The following is a 15,128-nucleotide window of genomic DNA, read 5'->3' as shown; positions in this document are numbered from 1 at the left end:
TACTGTCTAATTGGGCACGTTGCAAGTACAAGAGAGTCACCGCCACAACTGTTATAAATTATAACCATATTAGGCAATTCCACACCCCAAGATTTACACTTATCATTAGTAGTAGTAGAGTTTTAATAACAAAAATAACAATACCATTTTTTTTTAATTAAATTAAATGTTTAATTACACAAATATGATAATATAATTTTTTAAATACTAACAGGGTAGAATTCAATACCGTAGATAGGAAAGTGGAAACACAGATATGCAATTGACAATTGTCTTTTTATTGACTGCATTCTTTCCCTTACCATAATCAGGTGTTTCAATTGGCTAAACCATATTTTATTTCCTATAACCACAATCGCTCTCTAATCTTAACCATATCATAGCTGTAAAAGTATTTTAATATAAATGTTCTTGTCTAGCAATAGGAATGGTCCAATTCCACACCCTGTTCCATTGTGTTTAAGTACACTTATGAGTATGCACTGGGGTTCATATTGTCAATTGACTTGGTGAAATGGACAAGTGGGTCCTGAATTTGGTATCAGTTCCCAGAGTAGTGAGAGTGATCCCTCTGACCTTCTTGCTTTTTACCTGTTATGGATTGGCACGTTGTTTTTGTTAGGTCATCTAGGAATCAGGTAGGGGCAGTCAAATTTAATTTTAACTGGGCATAATAATTCATTCCAGCTCTCCAGTGAAGGTAACATTATATCGGGGCAACAAATGGCAAACCTTTCCACAAGTCACAGAAACTATATATGGTGACAGTCAGTATATTTTCTGGTTTCTGTTACTTGGGTCATGTATAGGTCAGGAATGAGATTTTAGAATGAGGTTCCCAGGTCATGAGATTGGTTCAGCATATTTTGCATGCCATTAAAATTGTATATGGGTAATGGGTACGAAAACAAACTGCCGGTGCATGGTAACAGACACAAGGAGACAGATGGCTGCCGGAGTGGGGTTTCTTATGCATGACGAATTGTCGCATCTGCTGGTGTGACTGTGCAAAGCACGCGGTCAGGGGAAGTTCTCAAGAAAACAGGAGGAAGCGTCATCTAAAAACAAGCAAACAAAAGCCAGGCTGTCATCTGTTTCCAAAGTAACTGATCTTTTTATAGTCTAGAGTCATCTGCAGAAGATGACTCGGGCAGGAATCCTGCGGGGACCTGAGGGCAATCAAGGTGGACGTCACTCTCCCGATACCCAGGTGAGGTGACATTCTGCCAAAATAAAGGCTTAAGATTACTGTAAACAGTGCCTGAAATGGGCATAAATCCTTAGGGGAAAGCTGTAGAAAGAGCTCAAAGGATCCATCAACAGGCCTTGCCACACCTTGTCATCCAAGTTACAAAAATCCACACCAAAGGTTGGCTAAAGTTTGTCAGATGTCAAAACAGATCACAAAAACCATCAAAACTCTATCAAGGTAAAGTGCTTGTGTGGCCTCTTTCCAGACCTGCCTGAGTTCCTTTTCAATTCAATGGCATTTCCTAATTAGATAAGAAGGATGGTTTGATGTACATGCTCTCATTGTATTAAAAATAAAGCAGAAAAAATGGGGGCCATGCATCGAGCCCCCCTTGTTTGCCTGCAGTGCAGTGATAGGGAAGGTTACAATTGTCTCTCCCTCGCTCTCCAGTGCGTCCACAGATGCAGAGAAAAATCGATGCACAAAAAGCACTTCATTCCTGCTCAATTTCATCCTTTACTGCCAGTATAATTAAAAGTGGCTTCTACAGACTTTCCAATCCAAATTTCCCCATCAGCTGGAGGTGGCCTGCTCAAAGTCATCCATGCTGAATTCAGTGGAAAAGACTTCTCTTGGGACTGTTATGGCATCACGTATGCAGGACTCATGTTGATTGTATGGAAGGTCGGGTTATTGACAACCTATCTGTGGCAATCCACTAGATGAGCACGTGCACTTTGAATGCAGTAATAGATACTGTACAGCAGGAAACAACCAAGCTGACAAGGGGAAAAGTGGTGGAGGCACTTAATTGAAGATTTCATGGGGCGATGTTTAATTATTGTATTATTAGAATTTGATTTGTCCCCCTTAAACATACAATCAAAAACTAGGAAATTGTCTGACTGGAGGAATTGGCACAAAAACCAAACCAAGTTGTTTATTCCTGCTTAATTTCCATTTCTACAAGTAACAAAGATTTTCAATCACTATTACACATTATTTCCAAAGACCACAGCTTCCTGCACTGATAACACCAGCTGAGAGACAGAAATTAGCAAATTACCTGTGTGTCATGGCTGCATCCAAGCTGCTGGACCAATTATTTCTGCTCTGTTGCAATTGTAAAGGCCTCTCCAGCTGTGTTTGACACAAAGCTGGCTTAGGGAGGCTTACTACTGACCAAAAACATAAACAAGATTACAGGAGCCTAACCTTTTATACAGCGCTCACGAGCGACAACAGAACCCCTGCTAAATGGACTTTTGGTCGGGAGACACCAAAAGAAGTGGGATGTCTGTCTGCGGCTTTCAATACCTCTTTGGGAGAGACTGAACTGATAAGAAATTGTGGAACAAAGCAATCCTTGTTGTCTATACCAATCAATAATGGGCTGTTCATTAGTAGAGGCTCACAAAAGTAACAGAAAAAGAAAGAACAATGCATTAACAAAGCGAAATCGCAGGCACAGGTATAATGAAACTGGATTACAGCTTACCTCCAGCATTCCACTGATGACTTCTAAGGCAATAACTACACCTACCTTATTAATCATTATGGGCAGAAATTCCATAAAGGGTTGACCTACACTGACCTGAGTGAGCTCATTGTCTGGTGGCATGCTGTAGTTTCCTATTTTCCATGTGGAACTAGCATGCTTCTGTGTTAAGCTATTTGCTCTATGTCAGCCTGACTTTTAGCTACATTTATTATGTATGAGAGGGTAAAAGGGGTCCATGAGAAGATTATAAAAGCTTAACATTTTGATGAGATTAATCTAGCTATCAATCTTTGCATGCATACAGTAGTGAACCAATTATAATATGGCAGTCGATGAACAAATAGTATTTATATCTCTGTGACTGTATGTTCTGAGCCTCTTGAAGAACCTTAAAAAAACATGAATTGGAAGCAGAATTATTCCTGCACCATCCAACTTCAGAAAATTTATTTCATGAACATGTCAAGTGCACTAGCGAGATGCGGAACTGGGGGACTGCAACTATCAATGCAGCCTCTGTCATAAGATGGAGTATCACTGTGGAGAACAGGAAGGGAGTGGATGTCAGTTGCCTGGAGAGGACGATCTGACATCTCAACTCCCACTGTCTGTCATTCTGTCTTCCCAATGATGTATGGATGTTATACGGCACCGCTCACCCAGCAGAACCAGTCAATTCTACCATGCCCAGGAATGCTATAGCGAGACAATGGGAGACTATGACCCTTGTTATGGAATGACAACACTCCACGAGGGTGGAGGGGAAAGGAATGGGGCTTAAAAGGGGGAGGGTGTGTTTTTTATTCAATATCACAAGCTCAGCAGTTCTGTGGTGGGGTTTGAATGATTAAACATTGCCAACATTGCAATACAAATTCTGGAAAAAGCTAAGCTCTATATCCCTCAGTGGCTAGAAATGTTGCCGTTTGGTTTACTGACAACATTCCAATATATTTATAAAACAAAACATCAGATTTTACATTAGAAATTGATTTAAGAGAGCTATACATATTCTATGAAGGAATACCATGTAGCAGCCTGTTTAGCCATTGCCATTATAGTGCTACCTGATCTGAGTTTATATTATAACACAGCATTATAACTCTAAAGCATATTTCTGCCTGCAATCATTAGACAAAAAATCTTTAAAGAAGTGCGATGGATTGTAAGCAACATTTCCTCAACTGATCCCACGCTACCTCGAGTTAGCACCTCAAGGTGTGTTTGCCATTAACTGGAGGGAGGGCTCTGAACAACAGGCAAAATGTTCAGTCCACCGCATGAAAAGCTCAGTCCAGCCCTTGAACCAAGGTGACGTCCCTGCGTAGGCAGACGAGAGGAATAGGCCCCCCGTTTTCCAGCTCACCCGCGGGGGCTCTGTTCCTGCCTGCACGCCAGCGCCGTTATCTGCTGCTTATTATTTGGCTGAATGAGCTGGAGCCGGGCTCACGGGGCTCTCTTCTGACATAATGACTGATTACAGTCTTGTGGCTCCCCTCTAAGAAATCCCACAGTTGCCACCATTGCGCCGTGGCGGCTCAGCATCACAGGCAAGACCAATGTATGAGCGGATGGCGAGGAGAAGGGGGAGGGGGGGTTGCTGGTCTTTTCCAGTGACAGCGTAACTGCTACCCAGTCCTCCAGCTGTCATGACTGACAGAGACGCTGCCTGGTGGACACCTGGGTCATCAACCTACTTGTCATCAGGCACCTTGTTAACGACTGCCTCTTCTAACTAAAAGGAAAAAGAGGGAATAACGTTATGTACTTCCGTCTACAAAGCCAAAACTGCAAGAAATGTGACTAAATAATGGCACATGTATTTAATTCACCTTTGAATAGTAAGAAGCACATTTCCCTCCTCTCCTCCCTGCAGAAATGCAATACATACTAATGCATACAGACATTAAGCCCATTAGGAGCAGTATGTGTCACATGAACCATCCATAATGCACAGCCTTACGAAAACATCATCCATCCTTACTCATGAATGTGGTACACAGATGCATGCAGGTGTGACAGCAGTTGGAAAACACAACACAGAACAGGCTCTGTCAATAGCTACCGTTTCCAAACAACAAGAGAAGTCATTCTGTCAGCACTTTTCAAACGCCAGCTTTCAGGCAGTCAATTAAGTTCAAGGTGAGACAAAAATGTGTTGTCATTTAAACCATTTTGCTCCACTGGGGCGGTGCATCAATTCAGTCATCTCCATTCCAGAGGTGACAAAGGGCTGGCAGGGAAGTTTATATTTGCCAGTGGATACACAGTTCTGCTGTCATTACACCAACCTGAGATGAAGCGGGATAGCAGGTGTACAAAGCGCCAAGATTTAAAATGCACTGTTCCCCGTGAACAGAGGCTCATAAAGACGGGAACAAACAAGGGACTACTCTTGAGGAGCCCGCTGGCTGAGGCAGTTGGTGCTGCCAGATCCCACCCCCCACTCCCACACTCCTAAATCCAATCCTATGCTATCGATTAGGAAAATCAATTTGGGCTAAGTCACAAGCACAGAGGGAGATGGCGAAATGCTGCAATACATTTTGGAGTCACAAATGGGATCAGATTCTGATCATCTCTTCAAATACACCATGTTTTAATGCATGATAAATATGCCTTCCCTTAATTAAGAAAAAGAGGAAACAACCTCACATAACAGAAGCATTAATCCTTCATTGTGGAGCTATCCACCTGTGCGAAAAATACTTTAATTATCTGCCTGCAAAAATGCTTCTACACTCTGTAAATCTTATCAAGTATGAATGGGGAAATGGTATTTTAATTTAAAAAGATTCAGCAGGATATTGTAATCAACATTTCTGCAAGGCATTCATGCTTTGTGTTCCATAACAAGTTCTTCTGAAGTGGAAGGCTGAAAGTATGGAAAAAATGTTGTGATGGAATTTTTACCATAACATAATAGTTATACTATTAAACTTTATGTTCTTCAGTGTGCCAGCATGTTTTGAAAATGTCAAAGTACTGAGGAGAATGGATGGATTACTGAACAGGAATACCGGGCACAGGCATGTGGGCTCAAGGGGTCAGGAGGGGCCCTTTCCAGAGCCTCCATGAAGTGACTGTTAGAGGTCCAGTGTGTAGGATTGAGTGGCATCTAGCGGTGTAGCTGCTAATTGTAACACCTTCGCCTCACCATCCTGTTCCAAATATGTGGGAGAAACCATGATGGCCACGAAACTTGCGAAAAACAACAAAAAAGACCCTATTTAGAGCCAGTGTTTGGTTTGTCGGTTCTCTGGGCCACTGTAGGAACATGGCGGTTCAACATGGCGGCCTCCGTGGTAGAGGACCTGCTCCCGTAGATAAAAACGTCTCATTCTAAGGTAACAAAAACATTCCTGTTTTCAGGTGATTATACACGAATAAAACCATACCTATGAATATTAGATTCCATTTCTGCCAATATTTCCCCCTAAATGTTGCACAATGACAAAATAGGAAAGCAAATAGATTGCCAAGAGACACAAAATGACGACGACAAGATGCAAAATGACTACAAAGTGGCGTAAGATCAGAACAAAGAGATGGAAAACAACTACAAAGAGGCAAAATGACTACAAAGGGACTATATGATTTGTCGTTTGTAGTCGTTTCGTGTCTCTGTCAGTCTGGGGATCTTGGTCCCATGTGGGAGGGGGAGTTGCCTTTTTACATGTCTGTGCCCAGGGGCCCACCATCTTAAAATCTGTCCATGCTGAAGAGCTACAATACTTTAAATCATCCAAGTTATGCAGCAAATTGTTTTCAACAGAGCTGTTATGAAGGCATCCAGAAAGGTATATTCTGTATCAATCCTTAGCCTAATCTAGCTTATTTGATTGATTTAAATTTAAGTGACCATCTGCATTACCTTGTTCAGGGTATTTCTCTTTTGTACTGCTTTATTATAAGGTGAAGGTGCACTTTTTGATAACTGGTGTAAGATCGGAGGTGCTATGTGCAAATCTGCACTGGATATTCGCAGATACAGCAGCCTGTGAACAAGGAAGCTATCTTCATTTCTCTTTGCTGGCCAATTAGTGGTCAGATCAGGAGGTCCCAGTGGTTTAGGGAGGCGTAAATACTAACCGTCATTTCCATTCATTTGTATGCGGCTGCAGGTGCACTACCTTATTATGTATTCAAGCCCAAACCTGCCTCCCAAACAGGCCATAAATTAACTTCTTTTAGAGCTTCGGCCTCAGAGAAGCATTGCATCTTTGTTTGAATCCTCTTCACTGGCCCAAAGTTCACGAGTAAAAAAATCCTCGGAACAAAGAAAGGCCATCAATATTGTTGCAAAAAACTTGGTGTCATACTGTAAAATGCACATAGACAAATGTATCAGATTTAACAGAGTAGTAAAGAGGTTGATGTACTGCAGCTCTGTCAGGCTTTGTCAGTTTGATAGCTTTTGGGTACCTTTTAACACCACCAACAGGGTCGTAAGAGCGGCTTGGATTGCTTTAAATGCTAAGTTGACATTTTTGGGTCCATATCTGCACCCCGGCCGAGAATCCTTTTCACTCGTAGGCATTTATTTTCCTTGGGCCGGGGTCGGGGTTAACAATATTATACAACAATACAGATATAATTGCTAACATCATCATTGCGGAGTTCACCAAGTTAGGGGCAACAGTTCTGACCTCTATGCTTTTAACTGGTCAGACAAACTGCAGCAAACCCTCATTTGCAAGCAACGTTCTTATAAGATTGGAATATAAAGATGTCATTTCCATCTCCATTCAGAAAATGAATGCATGTCTGCATCCGTGCAAGGTAGTTAATGCTTTGTGCTCACATCCCCTTAGCATGCAGTCTTTGTATCTCTGCCTGCAGAAGTAGTTGAGTGTTAAAAATGCAACTGCTAAGTGTTTTGACCCCTCCAGGGACAACTTAACTACGTGTCAAATTAAGGGTGGAGGGGTGACTCGCGGATAATAAAAACTGCAATCTGAAATGTGAAGATTTTTTTAAAGCACACTGTCACTGGTCATGGTGTTGTCTTCACTTGAGCTTGACAATGTACCAGCCTTGCGGGCCTTTATTAAAATTGAATGCATAAATTAAAATGACGTGCTACTGGAATTCAAAACACAGTCAGGGCTGAGTCAGTATGAGAGTTTAACGTCCTTGCTTAAATCCACACTTGTTTTTCCCATTCATTGTCATGATTACAAGTCAAAGAGGCATAGCCGGTGAAATGTTTCCATGACATCACCCCATCCTCAACACACCGCAGACTCACTGGAGTGGTATAAAATCCCCTGCAAATCCGTTAGTGATTTTAAGAGCTCATCAATACGCCACACACCCTTTCTCTCTTATCCTAACTGCTCTTTGGTTGTCAACCAGCCACAGAGAAGGGACCTGGAATTAATTTGAAAATCTCCATCATCACTCTGGTTAATATAGGTAGGTACATTGCCTCCTGTCGCTCTGTATACATAGGTATACTGGTGAAACCCAAGGTTGGCTTTTCCAAATAAAGAAGATGAACAAACATGTTTTTCAATCTTTTCATCTGACATTTGTGCATTCAAAGAATATTCTTTATCAGACTAAATACACAAATATCAGGGTGCATGCATACTTTCTTTCTTACAAGATTTGTAATAAAAACATTTAAATCCTTCCACAAAAAAACACTTGCAAACTTGTTGCCCTTTTAACATAATGTATATTCAATAGTATGTGTCAATTCATGCTGTATCTATAGAAAAATATGCTATTTAAAAAGGCATTTGTCATAAAGTTATCTACGGTTTTCTTTGACTTTTACACTTCAAATGCTCCCAAACATTTGGGTCACTCTTCACAGAGCTATACAGAATCAGGAAACTAATTGTCTGTTCTTTCCATCAAGCACCAGCTGAAGTCTCCATCTCAACTGTAACCCCCCGTTTCCTGCAGGGGGTTGTGAAAGCTTGTGTCAAAACCTTTGTGTCCAAGCTCTTTATGAGACAGGACAGCTAAAGTGTTGAGAGGCGTAGACCTCGAGGACCTTTCCTCGGCCATGTGCTTTTTTTTTTTTTATTTTCAGCTTTTGCTTTTCTCCTTTTGTGACATTCCTGCCAGAGAAAGGGCCCCAACGGACCAACCTGTCTCACTCCTAACAGCATGATAACTCAAGTCTTTGGGACCCTACAAAAACCAGGGCCTCACTGTAGCAGTGGGTAAGATTTAGCCCACAAGAATGTGAATGCAGTTCAGTAGGTGGCATCCCTTCCATTTTTTGCTACAGGTTTAAGAATTATGTTTAAAAAACAAAACTTATAAACCTATAAACTAGATTTTTTTGCCACTAAGGCTATCCTATCTAGGTGGTTACACTGGAAATACAGCTTATCATTTAAAAACCACAGGGGGAAAAAAGAATCTGCCAAAAATTATAAAGCATAATTTCCTTCTCTGAAGATGTTTCTCTGATGCTTAACATGTTAGCATTCAGCCTAGGGAAAAACAATCATTCACTGCAAAATAAACATTTTCTAAATCCATCATTTAGACAGCTAGTGTGAGATATCACAAAGCTCTCCTTCTGTAGTGTCCTTATTTTCTAACTTGTCAAGAATTTCATGCAGTGCTGTCTATGATGAGTCCAAAAAACATCTAATCTTTTCAGAGCAGTTATGTCACGTGCACGGACATTTAACATAAAGGTTTCCATGTAAGGGATCTATGAATGCTGGCAAAAATGGCCTTAAGTTAACAAAACTGCCCCACACAAATTCCAATTAATAAATAACCATCAACTCAACTCAACTCAACTTTATGTATATAGCACCTTTCATATTGCACCAAAGTGCCTCACATAGCAAGATTAAAACAAGTAGACTGTTCACAGTGTATGAGAGGGATACTGTAATCTGGCAGTGTAATATTTCATGAAATAAGGTGATGGTACTTTGTAAGAGTAATGCCAGACACAGTTCATCAGCGTTTCTATTGGCCCACAGTGTGAATTAGCCAGTTAAAGTTGCACACACACCTTTGCGTGGGCAACCCAGCAACGAGATCACACAAACACAGGAAACTAGGGTTGCAACTAAAGATTTCTGTACTTCCATTGTGTGCTGACTGTCTTCTTGACATTCAATTAATAATTTTCTCTTTAAAACCTCAGAAGGTAGTGAGAAATGGCAAAACCCCAATTACACCAAATCCAAAGGTGACATCTTCAAATGTCTTGTCTGGTCTGAACAACGGTCCAAAAACCCTAAGATATTCTATTCACACCCGAGAGGCTGGGAGCAGTTCATTTTTTTCATACAAATTAGTTAAAAGAATAATCAATTTTCAAAATAGTTGCCATGTAATTTTCTGTTGAAATAGGGGTTAATCTAGTAACTGTTTCTGCTCTACAGGAAACACATGCCATTGTACTCGTTTCAATTGAAGAGAAAAAGGAGTGACCATATATTACTGTAAAAACTGAAGCAAGCAATGTTGCCGATTCCATGTATGGAGGATGCTTGTGATGGGTAGCCATGGAGACTTTGCTGAAATTGTAATCCATGTGCTTATCTGTTAAAAAAAAAGGGTTCAAGATCAAAGACAGCTTTTGTTATCCATACCTCTAAAAAGAAGAGAACACTTACTTCTGACTTAAACAATAATAATATGATAAATAAAAACACTTATTAATATTTTCCCTCATTAGTGCTAATGTACTTGAGTGGCAGGAGGAATATGAAAAGTAAATAACAACCAATCCACAGCCTTTGATCCCGAGAGAGATGAGTGTATGTTCAGAGCAAGAAAATATGAATCCAACATCTGAAAAAGTATGTTTGGTATATGACCTCGAGAAATATTCAGTTGTACCCGGCATACCAGGTCACTGCAGACAAAGCAGTAGCAGTCAGACCAGGGATCTCTAACTGCCGGCCCGGGGGCTATTTCCAGCCCTCCAACCCCCTCCCTCCGGCCTGCGACAAGTCAAAAAATATGATATATACAGACTTTTTTGTAGTTGTTTCATATCATTTTGTTTGGTACAAAATAATGACAAAGGTCAAAGGTGGCCGCAAATGGGTGCAAATGATTAACAAGAAGAGGGCAGGTTTCGGGGCTTTATTTGTTGTTTGGCTGGGAACAACAAAGATTACACAAAGTAAGAATATAAAAAGGTACAGAAACTGCTGTTTAAATTTCTTTTGTTAAGTATGCTGTTATGGAAATATATTTAGAATATTGCACTTTCTTGTAGTACTTGAATGTTGGAGTGGCCCTCCTATGAGATGACAATACCAGCTGTGGCTACAAGTCAATTTGAGTTTGAGACCCCTGAGTTAGATGAAGACATAAGGTATTGGTTCACTCAGTGAGTCAGCTATAAAGTGGATTTAACTTGCTTAGACTACAAGAGGGGCTGCATTAGGACGGTACAGTTTAGGTGATGAGTTAAAGCTACAATAAGTTCCATTCATCTAAAGGGAATCTTCAATTCACTTCATCTACCTCAAATTTGTAGCACAAAAGATGTTGACAGTACATAGAAAACGTGTGTGGGAACATTTTTTTTCCAAATGCTACTCCTTGAAGAATGGTTATCCAAATTGATACACCAGTAAAAGCCCTCGCTGTAATCTGAGCCATGGAGCTGTACCCCCACATAAGCTAACCTAATGAAGAAAATCGAGAGCCCATGTCTCTATTCATACTGCAACGACAAATTGGATCCAAAAAGGCAAAAAAATCAAATCAAATTATGGGACTCCCAATGGAAAGAAATTCACTAGCTGAAAAACTACACTACATCCACGGGGTGAAAAGGGGAACATCACAGAGAGTGGGTTTTACTTCAGAGCAACAATGCTCAAATGAAGAAAAAGCATGCTTCTCAATGAGGGCAACAAATTAGCCCATATTGGAGAAACACAATACAACAGGAAGAGATACGTGCCGGCACAAAGTGTTGAACTTACACTGTGAGAGAGAAAAAAAGATACGACAGAATGAGTCACCCTACAGACAAAAGAAGGCCTGAACAGCTCTCTTAAAAAGGCTTTAATGAATCCTAAATCTAAAGAGTTTTTTAAGGTTACGGGCTCTAATTTAATTTTTCAGGTGCTGAGAAGGAATTAGACATTTAGGAAACATTTAACAGCATTAACTGGCAAAAGAGGTTTTGGTAAAAAACACTCAAATACAGTGGATCGGTGTTTACCCTGGTAGAAATAAACATCTTCCCATGTATGTTTCTGACACCTATCACTATCTCAATGTGATTCTTTACCCAAGATAACACATTCAATCAATATGTACTGTAGCACAGTGTCTCATATTTCAGCACACTATCTTCCTGCAACGGGTTGCTAACATAACAACAGTTTTAACTTAGACTAAGGAACAATTATTTTATTTTCATACAGTGCTGTCCCATCAGGTATCACACCAGATGCTAGGTTCAACTGCTGTTATATTAAATATAACCCAGATTATATTCCACAAGGAGCATTCAGCTGAAGCAAAATAGATGAGACACACTGAAAACAAAGTGCAGGTTGGCATAACCGTTTAGTCAGAAAGCATCAAATGTCCCCTTGAGTTTCCCCTGGAGGAGAAAGTCAAGGTTTTTACTGTTGGTAGAGGAAACTGTGTGTGTGTGTGTGTGTGTGTGTGTGTGTGTGTGCGTATCATCTGCTTGAGGGCACTTCTACAAATGCAGATTATATGACAGATGGCACCGCAGTCCTGGATATAATTAATGTAATTGTCAAATGAGGATACAACCAATAATAATGTTAATGATATTCTGAAATGGGTGTGTGTGTGTGGGGGGGGGCTATCACATGTCTGAATCACAAGAAGCCAAACCTTGCTCGAAAAACTACTTGTGAAAGATCACCTCCAAGTGCACAGCTGTTACATTATTCGGGATCAAATTCAATGAAGATCGAACCGAACCCATGGACTGGATTGGGGGATGAAGGGCATCTATTGTGCAGTGATGAGAAAACATCAGATGTGATTCAAAGTGATAGGCTTAGTTACCTTTTCCACTTTGATTTTGATGTTGAAAGACAGTGTGCTGTCCTCACATCAAAGCATTCGGTACAGTGGCCCCCTCAACCCCGCACTTCTCTTAGACACAGGACAGCATGTCTTCCTCAGCATGGGCAACCATTCCCTTTTGCCTGCGTGTGCGTTAAATAATGATGTGTGTTGTACAGTGTTTATGCTTTGTTTACTGCAATGGATATTCTGCAACAACAACAAAAGCCAAGAAATGTAAATGAGCCAACTGACTGGGGGGGGGTATTCAGTAAACATATATATAGGTTGTTTTGTTTTTTTTACATAGCCTATACTAACAACTTGCATATTTTATTCTTAACACAAACTCAACCTATCATGAAAAATGCAGATGCTCACACCACTGCATCTATCCTCACACTCAACAAACTGCAACAGAAGACACAGGCCTGCATTGGTACATTTCTTCACTCAGGCGCCTTTGAAAGACACACAATTACGCTTCAGCCTACACACACATAAGGGATACACATTCAATTTTAAATAGCAAAAAAAAAATAAACTAAGACACTGTCTACAATTAAACGTGCGTGGCTCTAAAACACAACAACTTCATAGGTAGGCATGCATCCAATATGCAACTTCTTTGCAAAGCCATTATTAGACCGAAGCACATTGTGTCAAGCACCATGTGAATGGTAAAGAGGAAAGGAAAAAAAACCTTGCACTACAACAACAATTCCCCGAACGCATTAAGACCGTAATCCAACCCCACTAACAGAACGGATTAAGTAGTCCAACAGGAAATTGAAATTTTCATATTGGCTATCAATATGTTGTGCGTTGATGGGCGCTGATTACACCTGAACGCATCGATAGCCCCCGGTTAAAGTAATTAAAGAGTGGAGTGCATGCCGACCAAGACTGACATTACAGAGCACATGAACCGCTGCTGCAGGGATTCATTCACGGGCATTATTATCAAGCCCCTGAGCTGAATCTGCAGTTAACTGTGGCTGTGCGCACAGGCAGATTGGGGGGGGCTGTACGCGTTCTGTAGAGCAAAGTCACACTTACCGCGGGGTTTAGAAATGACTGGTGGGCAGGAGGTATAGCTCACGTCCTTTTCCATTCAAAGTATTAGGCGATCATTTCTCTCGAAACTGTCTTTCCAAGGCGCCGGGTACCGTTCCCTTACGCGCTTGTGCGTGAGGGAACGGACTTGATGGAAAAAGGGGGTCGAGGAGGAAGAGAAAACAAACGAATCCAGATAGTTGCCTCCTGTCGCTCTGTTCAATATCCTCGTAAGGGGAAAAAATCGCCTCGTTTTTTTTTGGGGGGGGGGGTTTTTTAACCGTGCAGTGCGTCCAGAATCCGAGTCCCCGGTGATGCTGCCGCGGGAGAAACAGCGGCTTTCCCCTCGCGTTGTATCCACGGTTGCTGTCTCCCCCCTCTCTCTCTCTCTCTCTCTCTCTCTCTCTCTCCCACACTTTACATCCCTTTATGGCACAGGGCGTCCTTTCTGTGCGGGGGCTACATCACGTCCCATAAAGCTGAAAGGAGAAACGCCAGCAGCCCTTCGCCACTCACGCACACAAACACATACACAAAAAAAAAAAAAAAGAGTATCCAGAAGAATTTAACTGGTGTTGGGCGGGTGGGGGGGGGATCTTGTGAGAAACACTCCGCAAAAGGAGTGGGGGGGGGAGAAAAAGGAGACTAAGTTGTTTGGGTCCAAAAAAAACTGAGCCTTCGCTGCGACTATGACAAACCAATTGTGCGCACTGGCTGGGAGTAACTCTGTACGGAGACCGAGGGTTTGGAGAGCCAGTGAAAGGTGAGAGGAAAAACTCGGATGTGGATTGCCGCTCTCGCCGTATACTCGGGCTCCACCTAGCAGCAAACACTAGATAACATGCTGCAAACAGAGCCTCTCTCTACCTACAGTATATCTAGCCCGAGGCTGGCAAGCAGACCTATGTTATATTACATTCCGTCTGTGTGCCTGTGACTGCAATATTTATGCGAGATCCACTGCCAGGCTCTCTCAAAAGATTTCTTGAAAAGCATAAGAACTGACCGTCAAGAGTTGAATCAGGGCTTAAGATGTGATGATTAAAAATGCCCAACAATGCTTTCTCTATGGGGAGAATTGCTTACTTGTAATACATACAACATAGGCAAGTATTCTTTTTCATTTGGGCTTTTTCTTGCTTATTGTCATGCGGAGGAATTCGCTGGGCGCTGCTGAAGCTCCATGTTTTTATTCCACTTTTATTTTACTATAATTCCAGCTGTTCTTTTGACTGCATTTGCAGCTGGAAATGCCACAAAAAAAACCCATTAAAACCGGCCTCACATAATTGTACCCAAATATGACTGATCCATCTTCAGATACCGCACCATTTGAGGATAATCTAATGATCAAAAAACACTAGAATTAAAAAAGAA

The 15,128-nt window shown here is 41.3% G+C and overlaps 1 protein-coding gene across 14 annotated transcripts in view; it reads right to left on the bottom strand.

Moving 5' to 3' along the window:
* LOC127379636 (adhesion G protein-coupled receptor L3-like) overlaps positions 1-14,456 on the bottom strand; it is a 209,521-nt gene extending 195,065 nt beyond the window's left edge. For 6 of the 14 annotated variants that reach the window (XM_051429506.1, XM_051429510.1, XM_051429512.1 and 3 more), the window contains exon 1: positions 13,755-14,455. The gene's annotated coding sequence lies outside the window, so the exon portion shown is untranslated. Of the gene's footprint in view, positions 1-10,122; positions 10,224-13,754 lie in introns of all 14 variants that reach the window. The other 8 variants (XM_051429513.1, XM_051429515.1, XM_051429518.1 and 5 more) reach the window with 3 other exon arrangements.
* Positions 14,457-15,128: the final 672 nt, after the last annotated feature.

The sequence above is a fragment of the Dicentrarchus labrax genome, unplaced genomic scaffold (assembly GCF_905237075.1).
Source record: "Dicentrarchus labrax unplaced genomic scaffold, dlabrax2021, whole genome shotgun sequence".
NCBI classification, from domain to species: Eukaryota; Metazoa; Chordata; class Actinopteri; family Moronidae; genus Dicentrarchus; species Dicentrarchus labrax.
This window is presented reverse-complemented; position numbering and strand designations above follow the sequence as displayed.